At 37.0% G+C, this 25191-nt stretch overlaps 1 long non-coding RNA gene and 1 pseudogene across 1 annotated transcript in view; one reads left to right on the top strand and one right to left on the bottom strand.

The window, feature by feature from the left end:
- Positions 1-25191, top strand: part of LOC147821421 (uncharacterized) — a 60320-nt gene that overhangs the window by 11947 nt on the left and 23182 nt on the right. The gene's annotated exons all lie outside the window — the stretch shown is intronic.
- On the bottom strand, positions 7952-10194 carry LOC101723108 (TBC1 domain family member 15 pseudogene; annotated as a pseudogene).

The following is a 25191-nucleotide window of genomic DNA, read 5'->3' on the forward strand; positions in this document are numbered from 1 at the left end:
AATTGTAATCAGTGTACAATTTATCTGTAAATATTTTAAAATATTTTTGGTTCATCAAAGTTAGGCCAATATTGTTGAATAAAATAACCTATAGCTAAAATTACACCAATGGAAAAATTGCCCTGGAGTATGTTTTTTGGTGATGAAATATGATTTTTCTATTACTAATGAAAATATTGTGATTGCTTTATTGTGTGTGTAGTTTTATAATTAATTTCCCCAAAATGTTTAGATTTAACACATGATTCTTTTGCACAATATGCTGGTAAACAAGCCTTTTCATTTTTCAGTACATTATAATAATGAAAGTTGGGGAATTAGTTGATATTACTTGACTTGTTCAAGGTCGTCTTACTAATAAAATGAGATTAAAAAGAAAAATAAAAACAAACCCTGGAGATCCTACTCCCTTGATTGGTTCATGGAGCCATAACATTTTCCTGACCCTTCATTATTTATCTGAGCAAAGAGCTGTGCTTTGATGAAAATTTAAATGAAGTTTATTGTTAAAAGTTTTAAAATAAAGCTTTCACATATTAGTAGGATATCATGCGATGTTTTGATCTATATATACACGGTATAATGTGTATATTAGATTGAAGATGCCTATTTTTTCAAATGTATCATTTTTTTATGGTTAAAAAGATTCCAAATCATTTTTCTAGCTTTTTCAAATACATATCAAAACTGTGATGTGATAGCTCATTCCTGTAAGCATGGTTATTATCCCAAAGAGGAAAAAGATAACAAAGGGCTGGTAAGGATCTGGAGAAAAGGGAACCCCTGGGTATTTAGGAGTGGAAGGTAAATCAGTATAGGCATCTCAGGAAACAGGATGGAGGTTTCTCAAAAAATAAAAAAATAGCACTGCTATATGATCCAGAGGTTTTGCTCCTGGGTGTAGGTCCACAGGAAATGGAATCTGTGTCCAGAAGACAGCGGCATGGCCATGTACTTTGCAGCACTGTTCATAATAGACAAGAAATTAAGACAAACTAATTGTCCATCAAGTGATGAGTGGATAAAGAAAATGTGGGATGTATATGATGCAATACTATTCAGCCATGCAAAGGTATGAAATTCTGTCAGTTGGAATAACATGGATGGAAATGGAGGTCATTACGCGAAGGCACAGAAAAACAAGAAACACATGATCTCATTCACGTGTGCAAATCAGAAATATTGATTTTAAAGAAGTTGAAAGTACAGTGGTGGTTACTAGAAGCCCTGGAAACCTAGGAGTCAAGACGAGGAGGACTGATCAGTAGACAGGGGAAAGAGGCTGGTGTGCTATTGTACAGTACAGTGAACACAGGCTATGTACTGTATATATTCAACAGATATACTTTTTGAACAAAAGGTCACAGTGTTTTCCAATACTCAGAATTTGTAATTTTTGCACCTACTCTTGCCAATATATCTTTGGATAAAGTTAATTTTAAGTGGACCGATGTGATTTTCATAAGTGTAATGTATACCTTGGCTACTGAAAGTTAATGTAAAGAAAATCACCAATATTTGAGTTTTCAGTTTTTCGTGTTCTCATGATAACATTTTGAACCAACCTATCAGGCAAAGTATTTTACTGGAAGAAGTTCTTGTTGAAGGTAGGAGGGAGTATTATACTTGTAATGAGAAACAGTTAAGCTAATGTTTTTAGATAGCATTCACTAAACTAGATCATTTAGACACTCTTTCTTACCTTATTTGATCTACATAAACATTAGAAGAAAATTTAAGCTGTAAAATTCAACATAATAAAAAGTTCAAGGTGTTTGTTCTTTGTACCATGAGTGGATTAAAATCATTCAATATAAATCTTTTTGTTTGAATAGCATTTGAATTTTTTTCCACTTAGTTTATTGGTACATTGTAGGTATACAATACAGTTACATTCATCATTTGGATGAATTTATTTTATTTTAATTGCAATAGATCTTTATTGAGTACTTCCTATGTTACAGGAGAAAAAAATTAATTCAAGAGAAAAAATTTATTTCAACCAAACAGTCATTTAATATATTTTTCCAAAAGAAGAGAGGTGTGTTTTCTTTCCTACCATATAAAAAATACAATGTTTGATTGACCCAGTTTTTCCTAAACATTGATACATATTCCTCAGCTATATCCAGCATGTATTTAATCTGGTTGATTCCTCCCTTAGTGAATGGGTGATAAATAAATAATTTTAAAAATAAAATAGTATAGCAAAAAAGGGTTAATGTATATTTAAGAAAAAAATAAGAAATTTAAAGAGCTTGCTTTGAGTTTATGGCCATGTGTGTAAATACACACAATCTTCCCTCCATGTTTATGGTTCTATATCCATGTATTGATTCAACCAACTATGAATTGAAACTATTTGAAAAAAATATTTGTATCTCTATTGATCATGTACAGACTTTTTCCTTGGTATTATTACTTTAAAAATACAGTATAGAAACCTTTCACATAGCATTTCTGTTGTAATCTAGAGGTGGTTATGCAAGGGAATTGAGCATGAGAGAGGGGTGTTGGAATCAATCTCATAGAGAGACTGAGGGAAGGCTACACACCACACCATACACACACACACACACACACACACACAGAGGAGTGAATCTTTTAGGAAGTTGTTTGGGGCTGGGGATTTAGCTCAGTGGTGTTGCCGCCTGCTGCACAAGTGCAAGGATCCGAGTTCGATCTCCGGTACCAAAAAAAAAAAAAATGAAGTTGTTTAATTATTATTTCAAAGGTCGACTAAAATCCACTTATTTATTCATCAAGTAATTATGAAGTGCCTGCTACATACATGAAAATGTGGTGAACACACAGGGTATATGGCAGCCAATAAGCTAGTTTTTGCCTGAAAGACTTTTCAATATATCTGAGAAGATGAACATTGAAGAAGTTCAGAAGCCCAGTATGGGTTCCCATGTGATCTGTAGCAACTAAAAATAGACCTATTCTTGGCTGAGATGCCAGGAAAGGATTTTGTGAACATGTGAGGTGTTTAGGCTGACACTTGGGGAGTAAGAAAGACAGCTCTATGGAAAGTGGGAAGAAAGATTTCTAAGCAGAAAGAACAGTAAGATGGAGAGTATGTATGTAATCAAGAAAGTAATAAAAGTCAGTACAGTTGGTTGGAATAAAGAGAACACAAGGTAGAATAAAACTGAATAAATATATTTATGACATAAAGAAAATGTAGTGAAAGTAACTCAAGACTTTTAAAAATATATCATTATGAAAACATAAAGAAGAATAAATATAAATATATATCAACTGCAATGCTTATGTCTGATTTGACATTTTGAAATATGAAGAAAATAGTAATTTAATTTTTTACACACCAGAATTCATAATTTAAATTACTAGCTAGCCTCTTACACTGAAAATAATAATTTATTTAAAAATATTTACTGTCAATTTTGTCTGTGTGTGTCTTGGTGTGGTACTGGGAATTGAGCCTAGGGAATTTGTACTGAGCTTCATTCCCAGCCATTTTGTACATTTTTATTTTGAGACAAAGTCTCCCTAAGTTACTTAGACTGGGCTCAAATTTTCAATCTTCCTTGCTCAGTTTCCCAGAGTACTGAAATTACAGTCATGCATAACCACTCCTGGCATCAATTATTATTTCTGATATCCTCTGTTTTCACCTAGGCAGATTTCTGTTGATGTTGTCAATAGTATAACTGAAGATTTAACAAGAAGCCAAATAAATATACAGCGACAGGGTTAGCTGAGAAAAAATAAATCGAGTCCACTTTCTCCCATCCAGTCCCTCAATGGAAGATGAATTATAGGTACAGAAGCAAAAGAAATATGCATTGTACCACTGGGTGATAATAAAAGAAATACAAAGGTAACAGAATAACTGATTTTAGGATTATTTTATAATGACTACCTTTTCTCTACCTGTTTTTCCTCTTACTTTTTCTGGTCAATCCTGCTAGGTAACCACGAGACCATCACAAATTAATATGGACTCAAAGGCAGTAGGACTGGAATTGCAGGTTAAAATAAAGACTGATACCTTCTATCAGTTCCCGGATGTCATGTTCTCCCCATTATCTCAATGGTACATTGTATTCTTTCAGAATAATTACGACTTAGCAGCTCTTTATTGTACTCATTGCGCTGAGCACCCCAGTGTAGACAGGCTGAGCTGAACTCTGTTTCTGCTGAGCAGAGGAAGTTTCAGAATGTAAATGAGGCAGAAGAGGACACCTTGGAGACGTAATACCACAGGGATTAGTGCTGAACACAATTCGTAGCACCCCAGTAAATAATCACACTGGTTTTAACTTAGTACATTTATGACTTGGGAGTCGCAGACTCTGGTGGAGCTACAGGATTTAGAAATGATACTCACAACTAATCACAATGTCAGGAGTGTGTGTTTTGCATTTACTCCCTGTGTATTTTTTTTTCGCTGAGAAGATAATCCCCCCAAAATCTTGAAGTGTGGATCCTGTAAATCATTTTAATTTTGATTTGTTATTTTAAAATGTAGGTGTTACAGGCGAAGGAATAGAGTGCAATGGAAAGTAGAATTTTCTTTCACTAAATTGGGGTGACAAATTGAGACAAAGGAAGTGGATTTTTTGTAAGTTCATTGCAAAAGTCTGGACTGGCTGTTGCCAGGTAAAAGTTTCGCAAATTCCCTACCAAAGTCAGCAACTGCAAAGCTTGACCAAATGAGTGAAGCGATTCTGTCCAGGTGCATGTGTGGTCCCTGTGAGAAAGACGAGTAAGAGGGGAGCTGTCAGGAGCGCCTTTCAAACCCTGGCACAAGAGAACAGCAGATTTTTCTGGGGGTGGGAAGCAGAAGTTTGGACTGAGGGTCCTGCGGTGCCTGTGACGCATGGCACATGGTACCAGAGATGAGAAGACACTGTCGAAAAAGAACCTGAAAATCTGCAAAAATGTTTCTTTGACTCCTAGCCCAAATACTAAAGTGTGTGTGGCCAGGACGCATGTCCAAGAAGACTGAGAGAAGGGAAAAATAGCCCTCCTCAGTGCTCCAAGCCAAATAGAGATCTCAGGAGCCAAATAGTGCTGGTAAATATTGAGACACTCAAGAAAACCACACTTCAACATCCAGATTATTTTAGCATTAGGATAAGTTTTAGTCTAGATTTATCATTACAAAGCTTAAAACTAGTCTCTAACTGGGTATGCTGGTACATGTTTATAATCCTAGCACTCTGGGAGGCTGAGACAGGAGGAATGGAAGCTTGAGTTCAGCCTGGGTAAATAAAGAAGACCCTAGTCTTAAGTAGGTAAGTAAATAAATGAATAGATGGACTGGGAATGTAGCCCAGTGCAAACACTTTGGGTTCAATCTGTAGTACTAAAAATAAAACAAACAAACAAAAACCTAGGTTCTATTTTTCCACTGTCTATAAATTTTTTGTGTGTGAAAAGATTATAAATGGTTCCACTTGAGTACTGTGCTAAGTAGCTAAATTATAATTTACTTTAGAGCTAGATAACTTACATATGGAGACACTTCTTTGTATTATTTCATTTTTGAAAAAACAAAACACTTTATTTTTAAATAGATAAAAGCAATTTAATGTGAATATCAGATACAATCATTTTAGAATACATAGAAAGAAATACTGTCTTTCCGTGAACTCTTTGATGGAATTGTGCTTAAATCTTGATTTTTCTGTGATTAAATAAGACACAGGATAAATGGCAGAAAAGCCACCAACGTATGATGTTACAACAAAACTCAACATCATCTCATGAAAACCAAACCCATACAAACCACTTTTAGCCGAGTAGTTTCCATAAGTCTAACCCTACAGTGAAACTTCATAGAGATGTGAAGTGGTTGTGTAAGCCACAACCAGGGGAAAAGTAGAGTTGGCAGAAACAAACTCAGAAATGACAAGAAAGTTAAAATGGCTATTATAAATATTTCAATAATTTAAAGGAAAAGGTTTATGTAATTCGTAAAGAAATGGGGATGTCGTTAAAAAACAGGAACAAAAAAGAGAGAACCAAATGGAATTTTAAAAGTACAAATCAACTCTGGGCATGGTGGCACACACCTCAAATCCCAACACTTTACAAGGCTGAGGCAGGAGGATTGCGAGTTTGAGTCCAATATGGCTAACTTCATGATTTAGTGAGATCCTGTTGCAAAATAAAAAACAAATAAATAAAAGGGTTGGATATAAAACTTAGTGTGAAGGCCCTAGTTTTAATCCCCAGTACCACAAAAGATCAAAATACCAAATATAAAAATCAACAACAAAATATTAACTTTAAAAATCATAGATAGGTTAATAATGCAAAAAGATACAAGAATTTAAATGACCAATAGAAACTACCAAAACTGAAAGACTATAGAGACAGAAAAGAGATCTTCAATAATTTCGTATTAAGTTGAAAAATACCAAGTGATCTGCCATTTAGAAACTGGCATCCTAAAAAGAGATGAGAGGTTGAGAAACCAAAATTATATGAAGACACGATTGCCAAATGTTTTGCAGTTTGATGGAAAATATGCTCAATATCCCCCAAAGAGGATTTAAGAAAAGCAAAAGGACACTCACTGACATCTTCTCAAAGTTTTGCAAAACACAAGTGAAAAGAAGATCTTGAGGAAAAACAGAATCCTTTCAGAGCAGAAAAACAGCAATGAATTCTCTACATCAGGCTTGTTAAATGATGTGTCTTTAGTCAATGAACTAAATCGGAAATACCTATCATCTTCAGACATTTCGTGTTAGGAAACTATTGACCAGCTTCCTTGTTTTATAGCTAATTCTTGGGCTTCCTGTTACTTTCAGCAAAACCCTTATAGATAGATATGATTGTTTAAGAATAGCACCAAACGAAGCCCAGGAAACATCAAGGTATCTATAGTCGATGTGAAAAGCCTAGGGAAATAATATATCTAGGTATTTCATCTGTTCCTTCAAAGCTCAAAGCTGTTGTGTAACAATAAAGCATTTTACTCTAGTATTGTGCAGGTATGGTAGATCATTAATCTACCAAATATTATTGCTATTACATTTTATCAAACAATGTCAAATATTTGTTGAAATAGGTACTGAAACTTAGCAGATATTTTCACTTTTTTTGGGATAAATTTGGCTTTTTTTTTCAATTTCAAATTTACTTTAAAGATATGTAAAGAGTTAACAAATTACAATTAAAATGGAATCAGTTATGTTAATTCCACATAACTTAAAATCATGCAATACTGCATGGTAAAAACACCAGCTTCATTCATATACAAAAAAGTATCAAGACTCATGATAATATCTTGAAATATTTGACATAAGCATTTTGCAAAGAGTATTTTATAAAAATTGAAAGACCTGATTAATCAATTAATGCATTAGGAAAGATAATAAACATGTTTAGTAAAGTTACAAGCAATTAATTTTAAAATTATGTCAGGTATAGGGTTGAATGCAGTCTCATGAAATAAATGTTAAGAAAATAGTTTTGAAAAAAATCTCATATTGAAGCCAGGTGCTAATTTCATTGAATCAGGTTATATAAATCAATAGTCAAGTTTATTCAGTTAAAGAAAATATGCCTATCCTTTCTTATACCCATAAATAGTACTTAGAGTCTTTATATACAAGTGAAGAAATGTTCAATGTAAAAAAGATACTGCCAATCCACTTACTATGGTCAAAATAGGTCTTTATCTACACATTAAATTGCACTGATGAACATGTCCAATTTAAATCACATTCAACCAACATGAATATTTAAGCTGAGCATTTTGTTGTAAACAATAGGAAAAAGCAAACTCATTTTTAAAAATTTCAACACTGAGCAACAATCTACTTCTCAGCTTAGAATGCTATATGAAGGCTCGACATTTACTTTAATCAAATCCAAAAACCTCTAAATTTAAGAGTAAACAAAGTGAATGTTTTTCAAAGTGCGTAATTTCCAACTCATCCACTTGTAGTATTTACCCATTCCAGTTCTTCAGCAAGAAAATAAAATGTACTTGGCTATAAAAATACTAAGGAATGTTATTTAAAAGGAAAGGCTATTTGGTGGAAGTAACTACAAAAATAATTAGTTTAAAACTTTGTAAAGCTTTAATGCAAGAATATCAGTACACTTTCTTTCCATCAACCTTTAGAGCATGATCAATGCCAAGGTTTTAAATGTCCACCTTTCAAGTACTTGAAAAAGGCTTTCAATAAACTATCTTTTAATAAAAAATAGCAAGACAAATGATCATGCAGGTGTTCCTCTGCTAACATTTGGGGACAATGGTATCTCTGTTGGGCTGTCATCTCTGGTTCCACTGGTAGCAAGGGTAGGCAAGGTGTTGCTCTGAAACACAGATGCCCGACAAGTCACTTTCATGTTCACCAGTGTGTGAATCTGGGGTTGTAACTTCACTCTCCTGAAGCCCCAGGATCTCACAAACAGCTTGTGGCAATTCCTTGCATTTTACCATCTGTAGAGAAATCACTTCTGCCTTGCACAGTACATCTTCCACATCAATTTTCATGGACAACTCATTGATGTGTTCAAGTATTTCATTGAAGCCATAATGTTTTTCCATTATTTGCTGCTTTTTTGATTCAAGAATAGCACAACAGAGAAGAAGATGGATGTTTTTACATGGCAGTTCAGTCCACATTACCTCCCACAGTCGAAGAATATCCAGAAAACTAAATTCCCTTTTAAATCTGATTAAAAACCATCTGAAGCAAAAATATAGGTATCCCGAGTCCTGAGAGTCTAAGTAATTGCAAAATCCACTGTCCAATAATTGAAGTAAGGTACTCAGCTGAATTAACTGGGTCTTCATGCCTTGCATTTGTTCTTCAAAATTTTGATGCATTTGGTCTATGTAAGAGGCAAAACACTAAAAGGCATCCACTTTGTTTTCCATCACATACAAACGAGGAGAAAGTAAGTCACTCATTCCTTGCACATATCCTAAATCAAAATCGTACGTACAGTAGGTCATCAAAATGTCATGAAGCAAAATCAGCCCTGGATTATCTTGGCCTTCATAAAATTTTTTTGTTCGATCTGTTCGGTTAACATCTTTTTCAACAAGACTTCTATAATCTCTTAAACTTTAATTTCTCTTCTCTTGTTACTCGCTGATAGATTTCCACTGTAGCTTCATCCTGAAGTATTCATCAGTTTTTTGCTTTTGTAATTGAGTTCTTTGCTCCTTAGTACTGTCCCAAGGAAAGTAACCCAGCAGAAATTTCCATGCTTGCTTTCTCAATGAATGACTAAGACCCCCTTTACATATCATCTGCTTCATATTATCTACATTTAAAATTCTTCCTTTAGGATCAGTGTTCTTAGTCCATTCTTCCAGTGATACCGGCTCTCTCCACTGAACAACGGGTCATTCTCCCAAATCAGTTCTTGTAATGACTTCAAATCCTAGTTCTTCTTGTTTATTTATCTTTAGACCTGGAATGGCATCACTAAGAAAATCTGCCATTTCTGAAGGTGGTTGTTGATGTGCAGAAGGATCACTGCCTCTTAAACTATCAAAAATGTAGTTTGTAACTTTGGAAAATCCTACCATAGCTGCTGTGTAAGGATCCTTTTTAATTTTTTGTATTAAAGCATATGCTGGTTCATCAAGAAGATTTTCAAAAGACTCTGAAAGACTCTTATTTTGACAATTCACAAGAAGTATTCTTTTATCTTGGGGGGATTCACACAATACCACATATTTTTCAAGAGAGTCAATCAGTAGTTTGCTATCTCCTTGATGAAAGTGCAGAGCAGGGAGAATGACGTCATCTTTTAGACAGAATACCAAATATGACCAGTCCATACCCTCTTTGTTTTGCTTGATTGATTTCAGGTCTGTCAAACTGAACAGGAATGACCATTTGCTTTTCCCATTTCTATGACTTGGAGCATCTCCATTGCTAAGTGATTTCTTTTTAAAAGAGACTGTGTTAACCATATCCCACTCAGTTTCGTAATTGTTCAAATGTTCCACACCTCGATGAGCTCTTTCTCTTGGGGCCTGGGTCCATTCTATGACCGAACTGGAGTCTTTTCCAGGATAGCGGATACTAGAAGAATCCAATGCATCGTGCAATGGTCTGCAGTCCACTATTACTTCAGCATCCTTTTCTAAAACATGTAATATGCCTGAAGTTAAACTGTCTTGGTCATTGGTCTTTGCACAAGATGAGTGAATATACACTCCCTCCTGTTCATCTATGATCTTCTCACTTGCAATGCCTGCTGGACTAAATTTGGCTTTTTATGTTATATGAAATTGTTATATTAAGATTTTTGTAATTGATTAAATAATACATTATTTAAATCAATTGAATCAAAATGTGACTTACTAGAGATTGGTGACATTATATACTAATAACCCTCTGTTTTTTGCTTCCTTCTGACCATTCCCGAAATTCTGATTTTGTAACTTTACTCAATGGACTTTCCTTGGGAACTTTTCTCTATGGTCTTAAATGAACATTTCAGATTTCAACTACTATCCATATTATTTAATATCATAATAAATTCCATGCTCAGCTTCAGTGAATTTTTTTCCTTTTTTTAAAAATTTTATTTTATTGGCACATTTTAGGTATACAATATAATGACATTCATCATTGGAAATTTACAACTTTACATAATCTCCCTTGGTTCTTATTTTTCACCCTTGCCCAGCCTTCCCTTCAACCCCTCAATCTCTCCCTATTTACAAAGACTTTGTTTCCATGTTTTCATTTTCTCATATTAATTCCATAACCTTCTTTCTTTCCCCTACCCCTCCTACTTCCCCTTCCCCTTTTCCCCTTTTCTTCCTATTTCACATTACCTATTATACCTTTTAGTCCTTATTCACTCTTTCAAGTTCTCACACTAGAGAAACTATTCAGTATTTACACATGTGTCCTATTTATTTCACTTAAGAATATCGCTTCAGTGTGCATCCATTTAGCTATAAATGTCTCTAATTTCTCATTTTTGATGGCTGAGTAGTACTCCATTTTATTAAAAACCCCACAGTTTCTTTATCCAGTCTGCAGTTGATGGGCATCTGGGCTACTTCCAAGTTTTAGTATTACAAATTGTGCGGCTATGAACATGGGAGCACATATATCACTATGGTATGATCCTTTTAATTCTTTGGGGAAGATACCCAGCAGGGGAATAGCTGGGTCAAAAGGGACTTCCAGTCCTAGTTCTTTGAGGTATCTCCATTTCCACAAGAGGTTGCCCCAGTCTACACTCCCACCAGCAGTGGAGCAGGGTTCCTCTATGCCCACAGCCCCACCAGCATTTGTTATTGGTTGATTTCCTGATAGCAGCCATTCTTTCTGAAGTGAGGTGGAATCTGCATTGTTTTCATTTACATCTCTCGAATGACCAGTGATGTTGAACATTTTTTCATGTATTTATTTGCTATTTCTACTTCTTAGTCTAAGAAGTGTCTGTTCATTTCAGATGCCCATTTTTAGATTGGGTCTTTAAATTTGGGAGGTCTGATTTTTTTAAGTTCTTCATAGACCCGAGATAGTAGACCTTTTTCTGAGGAACAGCAGGTGAAGATTTTTTCCCACATTGTGGGTTGTCTCTTCACACTGCTGGTGGTTTCTCTTGCTGTGCAGAAGCTTCTTAATAAGAAGAGATCCCAGTTGTTGATTGTTGGTGCTAGTTCATGGGCAACTGAGGTTTTATTCATAAAATCTTTTCCTACACGAATATCTTCAAGAGTTCTACCTAACCTCTGTTCTAGCTGGATCAGCATTTCTGTTTTAATATTTAGATCTTTAATCCATTTCACTTTTAGTTTAGTCCATGGTGAGAGATATAGGTCTAGTTTTAATCTTTGGGAAATTGAAACCCAGTTTTTCCAGCACCATTTACTAAAGAGGTTATCTTTTCTCCAGTGAGGGTGTTTGGCTCCTTTATTGAAGATGAGATGGCTGACTGTGTCTGGAGTTGTTTCTGCATCTTCTAATCTGTTCCACTGGCCCTCAGGTCTGTTTCTTTGCCAGTACCATGCTGTTTTTATCACAGTAGCTTTGCAGTATAGTTTCAAGTTGGGCATTGTGATACCCCCTGCCATGTCTCTGTTATCTAGAATTGCTTTTGCTGTTCTGGGTCTCTTCTTGTTCCAAAGGGAAACTTGGATTGTTTTCTCAAGGTCTGTGAAGTATGCTGCTGGGATTGCAATTGGGATTGCATGGAATCTATATAGCAGTTTTGGAAGTATGGCCATTTTCAGTATGTTGATCCTTCCTACCCAGGTGCAGGGGATGTCTTTCCATTTTCTGATATCCTCTTCAATCTCTCTTTTCAGAGTGCTATAGTTTTCAGAGAAGAGGTCTGTGATTTCTTTGTTAGGTTAATTCCTAGGTATTTCAGTTTCTTGGCTGCTACTGCTAAGGTAATTGTTTTCACTATTTCTGTCTCAGTGAGTTTGTTGTTTGTGTAGAGGAAAGCTATTGATTTTTGTGTGTTCACCTTGTATTCAGCTACTTTTCTGAAATTGGTTATTAATTCTAGAAGACTTTTGGTGGAGTTCTTGGGGTCTTCTATATAGAGTATCATGTTATCTGCAAATAATGACAATTTGACTTCTTCATTTCCTATCTTTATTCCTTTTATTTCTTTCTCTTGTCTAATTGCCATGGCTAATGTTTCCAAAACTATATTGAACAGGAGTGGTGATAGTGGACATCCTTGTCTTGTTCCTGATATTAGTGTGAAGGATTTCAGTTTTTGACCATTTAGTATGATCTTGACTGTAGGTTTTTCACAGATGGCTTTTATCAGATTGAAGTAGAGACCATCTATTTCAGTTTTTTGTAGGGATTTCATCATAAATGCATGTTGGTTTTCATCAAATGCTTTTTCTGCATCTATTGAGATGATCATATGGTTTTTGTCCTTGGCCCTATTGATATAGTTTATTACATTGATTGATTTGCGTATGTTGAAACATCCCTGCATTTCTGGGATGAATCCCACTTGGTCAGGGTGTGTGATCTTCTTAATGATCTTCTGCATTCTATTTGCCAGTATCTTATTAAGGATTTTTGCATCTATGTTCATTAGTGAGATTGGCCTATGGTTCTCTTTTTCAGTTGGGTCTTTCTCTGCGTTGGGGATCAATGTGACGCTTGGTTCCAGGAATGAATTTGGGAGTATTGCTTCCCTTTTAATTTCACTGAAGAGTTTAAACAGTAGTGCCAGTAGTTCCTCTCTAAATGTCTTGTAGAATTCAGTAGTGAAACCAGCAGGACCTGGGCTTTCCTTAGTTGGTAAGTTTTTAATTACATTTTCAATTTCATTGATGATATTGGGTTGTTTACAATTTTTAGGTTTTCTTCATCCAACTTTGATAATTCGTATATATCTAGGAATCTGTCCATTTCTTCTGTGTTTTCCATCTTATTCGCGTATAGGTTCTGGAAGTAGATATTGATGATCCTCTGGATTTCTGCTGGGTGTGCTGTAATTTCACCCTTTTCCTTCCTAATTGCATGGATTTGGGCCTTTTCTTTCCTTTTACTGGTAAGGTTGGCTAAGGCTTTGTCAATTTCGTTTATTCTTTCAAAGAACCAACTCTTGGCTTCATTGATTTTTTTGTATCGTTCTCTTAGTCTCCATCAGCTTCAGTGAATTTTAAAAATAAAACCGAAATGAGCAATCTGATTTTCATCCTTAGTTCTTTCCTTTTTAATTTTATATCTTTTTAAACAACCTGTTTTATACTGAGAAAAATAGACCATAAATGGGTCTCATTCATTTATTCATTTGTTTCTTTTTGTTAATTTATTTGAAAAATAAAAAAGAGGCCTACTTCAGATTATGGAAGATTGTAAAACTGTGCACAAGTTTGAGGTTTCAAGTCATACAGGCATTTAGTACCACCCTTCTCCCTGGGCTTTGCAGTGTTTGATCTTATCCCATTGATTTATTGACTAATAGCTCTCACACGATGACTTGCACACAGATGGCTACTGATCTGTGAACTCACATGGTTCTCCCTACTTCATATCCTAACTGGACGTGTAATATGCACTTCCTATTTAACATACCTGCAGGGCCACAGTCTGAATATATTTTTAGATATATTCAACAACATCATTTTCCTGGGTGCTCAAACCCCAAACCTGGGACTCATCCTTGATTCCTTCCATTCCTTAATTCCATGTGTTGTGGTGTGTCTAGTTGTCCCCCCAAAGCCTCATGCAGTCATATGTGTGGCTTTTTGGAGGTGGCTGGATCTAGCGTGTGTGATGCTGGGATGGATTCATGGTATAATGCTAGGAGTAAGGCTGCCTCACCTTGAGTGTGTGTGCCACCTAAAATTGGCTAACCTGGTTAAAATATAAGGTACAAAAAGAGGATCACTGGTTGTTGTTTGTCACTTGCTGCCTTGCTGCTGTCTGCTTGCCATGGATTGTTTCCCCTCTGCGATGCCCCTGTGCCGTGCTACCATGCACTGGGGCCAGCTAACAATGAACTGAAACCTCTACAAACCGTGAGCCAAATAAACATTTCCTTTTTTAACTTTGGGTGTTGGGTATTTTGTCTCAGCAATGAGAAAAGTAACTAAGACACCAAGTGTGTAAGACATTTCAGCTTTGTTAAACAGATTTGGTATTCATTCATTGTTTTTCCCAAAGTCCAAGTAAATCTCAGTTATCATTATCATCTCCTCCCACCTGGGCTTGTAGCTCTCCCTCTTCCATTACACAAGCTGCTCTTCAATGTGCAGGTAAGTGCAATGTCATCAAAACAAACATAACCATGAACATTTACACAGAACAAAACTTCTCTCAGCTTCTCCATCTCCAATCAGAATGAATTCCAATCTCTACATATTTCCACTTTCACTAGTTCTTATCAACAAGCCCCAGCTTCTTAGCTTTCTGTCTCTTAACAGGCCAAGTCTGTTTGCCCTGAAGGACTTAGGTCTACCATTCCATCTACCTAGAATTCTTTGCCTTCTGTTCTTATCCTGGCCAGCCATCCCCTCCTTCTCATGGATCAGCTCAGTGGGACCTTCTCTGATACAGAGGCTGGGGTTCTCTGTTCACTACCACAGGGCATCCTGTTACTTTACTTCAAAACACTTACATGAAATCAGGTTAATTTATTCATTTACTTATTTATTTACTCTCTTCTCACATGAGCACATAATAGCTGTGAAATGAATAATTTTGTCTCTCTTGCTTACCTCTCTTTTCATTAGAGAAAACCATTGCATCTGATGAACATGGAATAAATGAGTATGGAATGAAATGGTGAACTTCTGTATAATGTGGGAAAAGAAGTTGCATGGGTCCAGGACACAAGGACATTCCAATATTTTATTAGAGAAAGGAGGAAAGTAGGAAGACACTCAAGAGAGACTGGAATAAAGACAATCCATCTTTCTGCCTCAGTGCTTGGAGCAGGTTTGGCAAATGGTGCAATACAGGTTTTACTGTAGGCTATCAGAAGGAAGGTTCAATGATCACAGTACTAGGTGAGTGTGGGTCATTATCTGAGCCTCATGCCTCCCCGGTATCAGGCCCCTTTTGTGTGTGCACTCTACTGATGAGGACAGGGAGCTCGGACATGTTAGTCGCCCGTTCAAGTTATCAATGAGTGCCCAGGCCAGGGTTTGGACCCTTTTGTCTGATTCCAAAATATTTAATCATTTCAATATCAGGCCTTCCTGACATTTTCCATAAAGGCAAGGGCTTAGGGACAGAATTTAGATTTGGTAATCGTGAAGCTTTGGTGTCTTCCTGGAGGGAAGGGGATTGTTTGCTGGGGATATAATATGCAGCTTCCTTGTTACAGTAGGTCAAGAGGAGAAGAGGGGTTGGCAAAGGGTGGTGAACAGGGACCAGCTCAGTGTCCAAAGGGCAAGCAACTTGTTGGCCTTGTTCACTGCATCTGCTTTTTCATTAAGATCAGAAGGACTCAAGAATGTTAAATTTGTAGGAAGTGATCAAAAGAAAGGGGAAGAAGGGGACATGTGCAGGACACTAAGTGACAGAATGTGGTTATATGAGAGTACAGGGCTGACCTGAGCAGCGAGGATGAGTAAATGTCTTTGTAGAAATAAAGAACACTTCTCCCTGGAGAGACAAGATGGACATAAGGGTTGGCATGGAGAAGTCAAATATTCCTAAAAGACTAAAAGCTGAAAATATGAAAGTCATGACCAAGAAGGTGGTGGAGGTGATGCTCTGAGAGGAGTAAAAGCAGTGGCTGAGCTGGTGAGTCTATGAAGTGGGCAGAGATTGGAGAGAAGAGGTTCTCCAAGGACACCACAGGCTCCAGAGCAGTGTGGACTTCGGAAGGGAAAGGCTGAGTGACATTTAATGCTGGGGAGGTGGAGCCATGTGTAGACTTTTGCATTTGGAGCTGAAGACCATAAGTATCCCATGTGTCAGAGGTTACTTTTTAACTAGTTTAGTTATAAAATATTTACTGTCTGGAGTATGATTTTAATTAATTTCTCAAATCTAGGGTCTCAGTCTTACAGGTCTAGAAACTTGTCTTCATCAGTATAACTTCTGCAGCATCAGCATGGAGAGAGTTATTCCTTTCTGGGCCCTGGACTGCTCTTATGTACTGTTTTGAGCAGAGCTAAGTTTACAGTATCTGGTAAAAACAATATACTAACAAATTGTTTTCTAGTTTGTTTGTTTGTTTGTTTGTTTGTTTTTTGGTACCAGGGATTGATCTTGGGATCTTGAGCTTGTGAGGCAGGTGGCAGAACCACTGAGCTAAATCCCTGGCCCCACAAATTGTTTTCTGATCAACATGGAATTAAAAAAATGAAGTTTAGGCTCTATTGTGTCCTTACAAACATTCCACTCTGTAACAGAAACAATTCTAATAATACACTTGTCTACCAAATTTCTGCCCATCTTTTCATTGATCATAAAACTTGCAATTTGATTTTTTTCACTGTTCTTTGCTCTGTTCCCAAGCTTCCCTTTTAAGTATCATTAAATAAGCAGTGGGCATCACATAGATGTCTGTTTTTCTATTTCAGAAAATAACTAGTCCAATCCTGGTATGAATTGATGCAGTTAATTTTGTTCTCAGTGGGCAATTTTATTTCCCTTGTTTCCAAATGCACAAGTAGCACTTTATTATCAACTTTGTGAACTATAAATATTGATGTACAGAGAAATTGAATGCATAGATTTGGAGCTCAGGAGAGAAACCCATGAAAAGAAGGCTTTGGGAATTATAGATATACCTAGGTCAACTGTATCCAAAACTGTTTCATTAGCAGACTTACCTGAATATCTTTAACAGTATATAGATCATAGAAGCCTCTCACCCTGATGATGAAACTTGGTGGATAGAGTGATTTATTCAGTGAATAAATAACTGAGGACTTAGATAATCCATAGGAGCTTCTAACACAACAATCTCTTTGGAAGTAAGTTTTATAGATGCCATTGGAAGCCTTGGGCATACTGGATAGGAGGAATGGAGACAGATTCCTAGAGTACCCAACATCCACAGAGAGATGAGTGAATGCTGTTCAAATGCATAGTCTTGGCTGGGGAGGAAGTGAGGGAAAACAGGAAGTGGACACAATGATACACAAGATCAAAGGAGAGCTGGCTATTATTATTAAGATTAGAAAGAGGCATGTTTATATAACTAGGAGATTTGGAGCTTATAGAGAGAGAGATTGACTAGAGGAGACAGAATGAATGATTTATGCAAAAATGGTCTAGTTGATTGTAGTAGAGGGACAATTCATTGAGGGGTTTTTAAAATAAACTTTATTTTTTACAATTTAACAGCAAAATTAAATGGAAGGTACAGGAATCCTCTACATCCCTGTCTCCATGTTTCTTTACTTCTTCAGTAAGACATTTTCATTTTACCATTGATGAACCTATGTTAACTCATCACTGTCAGCCAGAGTCTTTACACTGGAGCTCATTCTTGGGAACACAGGTTCTGTCATCTTAGATCAAAGGTGTCATAGTACTTACCTGGCATTGCAGTTTCCCACAGGACAATCTCGCCACCACATGGTTTCCCTGTGCTCCGCCCGTCGGTCCTCCCATTCATCCTTGACAACTAGAGATCTTTTTGTTGTCTCCCAGGTTTCACCTTTCCATAGTCTTATACAGTTGAACTCTTCTGTACAATTTTCTAATGAGTCCCTTTAAATACGCATTTAAGTTTCTTCCATGTCTTATTATAGTTCGATAGTTGATTTTCTTTTAGCATTGTATAATATCTATTGTCTGGAGTTATAACAGTTTATTTACCCATTCATGTGCTGAAGAACATCTTGATTGCTTCCAAGTTTTGGCAATTACGAATAAAGCTGCTATAAATATCCTTGTGTAGATTTTTGCATAGACGCATGTTACCAACTCCTTGGGTAAATAATCAAGGAGAACAATTGCTGAATTGTATGGGGAGAGAATATATAGGTCTGTCAGAAAGTACCTGACTGGATTCCAAAGGTGCTGTGCTATTATTCATTTCACCATGAATTACTGAGTGCTCACCAGCATTTGGTGTTGGAGGGTCGTGAAGTTTGGCCACTCTAACAGGTGCATAATTGCATCTCACAGTTGCTTTGTTTTTCCTTTCCCCCTGCCATGTGATGTGAAGGGTCTATTTATATGCTTTTTTGACATCTGTTTTTGTGAAGTTCCTGCTATAGTGATCTATTCCAAAATTAGGATTGTTTTCTTATTGTTCAGTTTTATGAATTCTTTGTATATTTTGAGTAACAGACCCTTATCAGATGTGTTTTTGAAAATATTTTCTCCTAATTGTGGCTCATTCTTTCATTTTCTTGACAGTGCCTCATAGAGCAGAAAGATTTGATTTTCATGAAGTGCTGCTTATCAATTATTTCCTTCATGGATTATTTCTTCTGGCTTGCAACTAGAAAGTCCACACCAAACTTAAGGAAACTAAATGTTTTCCCACATTGTTCATCATCTAAGAGCTTTATGGTTTTGTGTTGTACATTTATGAATGTGGTCAATTTTGTGTTAATTTCTGTAAAGGGTAAGATCTATGTCTATCTAGATTAGTGATTTTTTTTCTAGTATATGGATGTTATAGTTGTTTCAGTACTATTTATGGAAAAGATTTATTTCCCTCCATTGGAGTGTCCTTACTCTTTTGTCAAAGATCAATTGACTGTATTTATGTGAATCTATTTTTAGCCTCTTTATTCATTTCCATGGATCTACTTTTCTGTTCTACAATATCACACTGTTTTGGTTATTGTAGTTTTGATGGCTTTAGTCCTCCATATTGTGTTGGATATTCTGAGAACTGATTTTACTATAGCTATCAAGTGTCAGCACAGTCAGATATTGTTTACCCTTAAAGAAACTTTGAATATTATTATTCCCAGTAATAATGAGGAAACGAATTTCTGAAATGAGTTCTGAAATTTCCTGTATGCAAGAAATTAACTGGTTGTATAGACAAGAATTACATTTGGACTGGAGTAACTTTTCTTTTTCTTATTATTTCACTTCAGAACAGTGTTTAGAATAAAGAAAATGAAAGAAAGTAATGTTTACTTGTAAGGTGAGAAAAATAGGGATGCATATGAATAAAGGCAGATATATAGGTTGGATGGGAGAAGACAAAGTATTTTAAAATAACAACATTTAAATACCCATTCAGGAAGAAGGGGCAAGCAACTTGACCAAATTTAAGTGAAGGAAAAGCTTTATTAAGAGTCTCTCTGAAATTCACTTATAGAAAAAAACAAATATTGAATGTCTTTCAAATGCTTCTGGAGTTGCATATGAATACACATTTCTAAAAGTGATTAGTCATAAGTTTTGCATTATTTGGTTATCTCTGTACTTGAATCATAAGCCCGAAGATATTTGTGTATTTGAACAAGTATTTCTTATCTTAATATAATATAGACGGTAGCGAACTTAAACTAAATAGAAATTATGCACTACAGTCATTGACAATGCTACTTATATACATATATTTTGTTGAGAATCACTTTGTAAAAGACAAAATCTTATAATCTGAACAATGAGGATTTAATATATTTTTAACTACTAATTTCCTATAATAAACATTTATTTTTGAGTGGTTCATTCTTACAATGAAATGTTAACTAAAAGAAGTTTACTGACTATAGCTTTTTAATTTTTATGTCCAAAGTCATCATTTACCATTCATATTTCTAGTATACAAAAACATAAGAAATAACATGAAATTACATATATCTGTATATATTTGATTTTTTCCTAAGGTGATATTTTTGATAGAAGAGTTACAGCACATTATACTTGCAGACATAATTTGCATTCAACCCACATGGAAGCTGTAGAAATTCATTCCATTGGAAAATTAATTATTACTGTTCTCAATATTGCCTTTGCCAAGGTAAGAAACAGCTGGATTCATTCTAATTTGTTTCAAGTAGTGGTAATTAGAGAGGGTGTGAAGAACAGCTCTCCACTCAATTCTGCCTAATTATTATAAGACATAATAAACCTCTTAGGAAAGTGAATGCTTTCAGTCCACTACCTTCACCCTTCTCAAAATATGAAATAGCATGTTTTCACCTTCTCTCAGTTTTTTAAAGAGAAATAACTCTACTGAGGAACCACTGCAGATTTTCATAGCAAACTAAATTTGAAGATTTTTTTAGAGGTGAATACATGGCGCAGACCAAAATTCTCTGTAGATGGTCACATTTTTTTGCAGTCAAATCATATTCTTACCACCTTGCATTATCAGTGTGGCGTTAAGTGTAACACTGTTCATTGCTGATTAATTTAATGAGGTCTCGGTACAATCCAGCTTATTTCCGTACCTGAGTCTGGGTTGCCCCGTCATTTTTGTGACCGGTTGAAGAAATGTGCACACAAAGGCAGCATCTAGACGGTGCACATGGTCCTCCCTGCCCTGCACGGGAGGCCAAACTCCAGACACTCTGCAGAGGTCTCCGTGCCTCGCGGAAGCATGCGTCCAGGGGTGGTTCTTACTGGGGCTGGCTGCGCAGTGTGTTCTAGTTTCACCTCATAGCCACCTGATGTGCTCTACTGTATTTTGTGTTGTTTGAGCTGCTCACGGTGAGCAATTTGTACACCAACAACAGAAAACTACTGCAATCATTGCTATCATCAATATCACTTTTTATATAAAGGGTAGTGACTTATCTAGGTAGAGGTGATGACAGTAGTGATTCCTTAAAGTGAAACTTTGACGAATCTCATTAATATCTGTGACTGTCACTTTTAATGGTACATAGTTGCTAACCTAATTAATCACAATTTTTACTTGTGAACAACATGCAGAATGGACAATATTTGCCCGCTCATTGGACATTTTTTCACTTATATTTCCCAAATTGTTGTAGAACAGGAATAAAACATTTTGGTTTGTCATGATCAGAACGGTTTCCATAAATAAGCAGTGCACCGTGGTGGAAGACTCCCCATGTGATACGCGGGCAGCTGGGTTCTTTGGAGACTTTGACTCCGATCACCTGACTCCATTCCCTCTCAGCATGTGAGTTTCACTGTCGGCAAACAGCAGGGCTCCTGAAAATCGCAGGCGACACCTTGCTGCCCCTCTGGGTCTGTGGTGAGATGGACAGTGGGAGATGGGAAGGGGACATTCTTCTTCATCTTTCTTGCAGAATGTTCATGAGCAAGAAAATGACAGCAACAAAAAATTTCCCTTTCTTCCTGCAATGGTTTTTCATCCAGGACTAGGTGTGAGCTCGTGTGGATAAGCCCGCTGCTCACTCACAGGTCACTGTCCTTCCTGGACTACCGGCAACTCCATGTGTTGTTTACTATACTTTCTCACTTCAAAAATGTCCAATATGGTTTAAAAATAGCAAGGCAAGCTTGTTTGATACTATACTTTCTTGCATCATAAATTAACATTTTGTAATATTTCAAAATCAGTGAAAAATAGGTCCTTCAATTTTCTATTTTATCCTCAAATATACTTGGCTAACATAATATTTATGATACAAAAAGATGATCACTAGGTTAAGTTCCATACAGGTAAAAATTATTTCAAATGTCTGAGCTCCTTCAGAGTTTGAAAAACTAAACTATAATAGAATGTTTCCAATCAAATTAATATATTTTGTATGATAGGTTGCTGAGAGGGAGCAGAACACTTTCGTTGAGTTCATTTTCTTACATAGCTACTTAAGACTGCGATACCATGTTGTACAAGGCATGCTTATTAGCATAAATCTGGGCCCAGAGGACTAGATTTTTCAAATAGATCTGGACAATGGCTTCCATGCCTCTACCTCATTATAGTTTACCAGGATATTTCCATGGTTTTGAAGGAGCCTTGCCAATGAGAAATGCCCAGCTGGAGTGAGCCCCTCATAGCCACAGGTACTACCTTCCTGCTCATTTTCAGCAGCTGACTGGGCTTTTGTTTGCCATGAGCCTTCCTAACTCCCTGCCAGCGAGCTTGACACGTACTGTGAGAAGTCACAGGTGTGTGTGGAGGTGCATCCCCCACCACGCAAATCTTCATCTATGCTTTCCTCCCCACCCTTCCTCTCTCCTGGCCCCTTGGGCTGGTGGTCCATATTCTCCCATCCCATTTCCCCTTCTAACCTTTTATCTGGATGCTTCTCAGACATTTAAACATGTTCAAGTTTTTAAGAAATGCCTTTTAAAGAAATGCTTTCATTTCACCTACTTCATATGTTTCTCCTTTTCATATCCAACATGCCCCAAATTTGTTAGCATACTTACTTTCTCTTTCCTCATTTCCTACTGTTGGTTTCCTCAGTCCAACTCTTCACTCTTTCTGACAGCCACAGTTAAGGAAGCTAAAATGCGTTGGAAATCCTCCAGGACTCATTTTAACTGATCTCTCAGTGGCATGGGGTACTCCCGAAAATGTATCCCTTGTTAACTTATCAAAGGCAAGATTTCAGTCAAGATGAGTAAGTTCTGGGGATCTAATGAGCCTCTGTGCATATAGGTACAGGTATGATACATGTAGCTAATGGTATTTTACTGAATACTTGAAATCCACCGGGAGAGTGGGTCTTAGTGGTTCTCCCCACCAAACAAACCAAAAGCAAACTAGAAAAATAGGAGATGGGATAAATGTGCTGAGTGACTTGGTGGTTGTAAGCATTTCATAATATGTATATGCATGAAGCCTTGTCGTACCTCAAACTTATACAATCTATTTGTGAATTACTCTTCAATAAAGCAGAAAAAACCAAAGACCGCCTCTTCCCTTAGTTTCTGACATCACATACCTGACTTTTCTCCCACCTCACTGGCTGTTGAGTCTTCTTGCCTGGTTAGTGCTGTCCTGGTAATCGCTGTTGTAATTTCTCAAAGCTCTGTGCTCAGCTCTTTCGAGTCTTCTCCCCTCCACCAGGCTTCTTCACTGGCGTGAAGCTCGGCACATCCACCATGGAACCATCATCTCCTGGCCCACCTGATGTTCCTTGGCATCCTCCACGGCCTCACACCTGTCCTGTCAAACCTTCACGGAATTCTGTGGGTTTCCCCTTTCTAAAGAGTTTTTCAAGTATGCCATTTTCCATGTTTCTACCCACGGTGCTGCATCCATCTCTCTCCTGGAAGACTCCTCCACCTTCCTGCCAGACCTCCCTGAGTCTGTCCTGTCCACCTTCCAATCCTTGTACATATTCTACTCAAGGTACAGTTTTAAGTTACACATCTTTGTTCCTAAAACTCTTTAAACCCATCAGGTTAGGGTATTAAAATACATAATTTTAAATGTAGTTAAGAACAAAACAAAGTGGCTCGGTATGACCTGGCCCCTGCTTTCTATTTAAATTTTGTCTCTGTGACACTGGGTGCCTGGGAAGGTAGCAAGCAGGTCATCTTTTACCTTCAGGACGGGCCCTGTTACCGACCACATCAATAGCGCTCCTGGACACACTCCTCCTTCTAGCTGTTGTCCCTTTTCTGTTCATAGGAGGCTTGTATTATTCTTCTCCTCACATCTCAGGTATAAAGATTTTCCTCATCATGCTTTAAACCTCATTATTTCTTGACTGCTCCCCCTGTGGGTGTAGATCTCATCTCTCTTTGTACTTACGTGTGTGTCAGTGGGGAATAATTCCCATTAGTACTTGATTGTCAGCATTATGAAATTTGAAAATTTATAACTTCTCATAACTTCCATATTTAGTTCCTAAATTCTTCATGAATTGTTCCTTCATAATGAATGGATGACTTTTTCACCTCCAAGCTGTAACCAAAGCACAAGCTCTTCCACACTGCGTGCCGCCTCCATTCACATTTTTAAACTTTCTGACCCCCACCCTCTCTGAACTTCACCTCCCATTCAGCCTTGTTAGTTCTCCCTCATTAGTGTGCATTTCAAGTAAAGAGTCCAGTTTAACACAAATTGGAATACTTTTTTCTATTAGTTTGCCTGTCTGCTCCTTCTTATGTGCCTTGACTGGACTCCACTATGGGTAGCATTAATGAAGTTAAGATAGGCAACCCTAAAATATTACCCTCTGGAACCTTGATAAATTCAGTGCTTTTTTGATTAAGGATACCCAGCAGCAGTGCCTTCTAATCATCGTCATCCGCTGCGCTCCGGGTCACTCCCCAGTGCTTTCCAACGCCTTTGCATTCCATTTGTTTAAAACAAGTTAATGGATGTTTACTGTGCTTTGGACTCTGATGCTGGACTACTAAATGCCAAATAAAAGTCAGGGGAGTGTGACAGAAGGGACAATATGGACCACAGACAAAAAACTGATGAATGAATTATTCACACGTCCAGGAGACTAAGAAGTAAATATGCAAGGCACTCTGACAGTGACTGAGTGTCATTTGGTTGATCAGAAAGTCTTAAGAGGTACATTTACACAGTCTCCTTAGAGCTATCAACTTCTGTAGTTGGTCCTTTGAGGTAGTGAAGTTGTAAAGCCTAAACTCTGCCTTTCAAGTCTCCAGATGGCTTCAAGGTGGGCAGACAGGACCACGGCCAGTACACCTCAAGACAGAAACCACTACTGTATCATTTTTCCCTGTGGTTCTTTCTTGGTTGTCTTTTCCCCTGATTTCCAGGCAATACACTGACAGGGATGCACACACTGGGTGATTTGGCCCCTATCTGTCTCACTTACTTTTCTCCTTGCTGAGACAAAATACCTGACACCCAATGTTAAGGAGGAAAGGTTTATTCCGGATCACAGTTTGTAGCGATTTCAGTCCACAGTGGGACGGG

Source organism: Heterocephalus glaber, unplaced genomic scaffold (assembly GCF_053883595.1).
Source record: "Heterocephalus glaber isolate CG9 unplaced genomic scaffold, H.glaber_assembly_v1.0 deba00001737, whole genome shotgun sequence".
NCBI lineage: Eukaryota > Metazoa > Chordata > Mammalia > Rodentia > Bathyergidae > Heterocephalus > Heterocephalus glaber.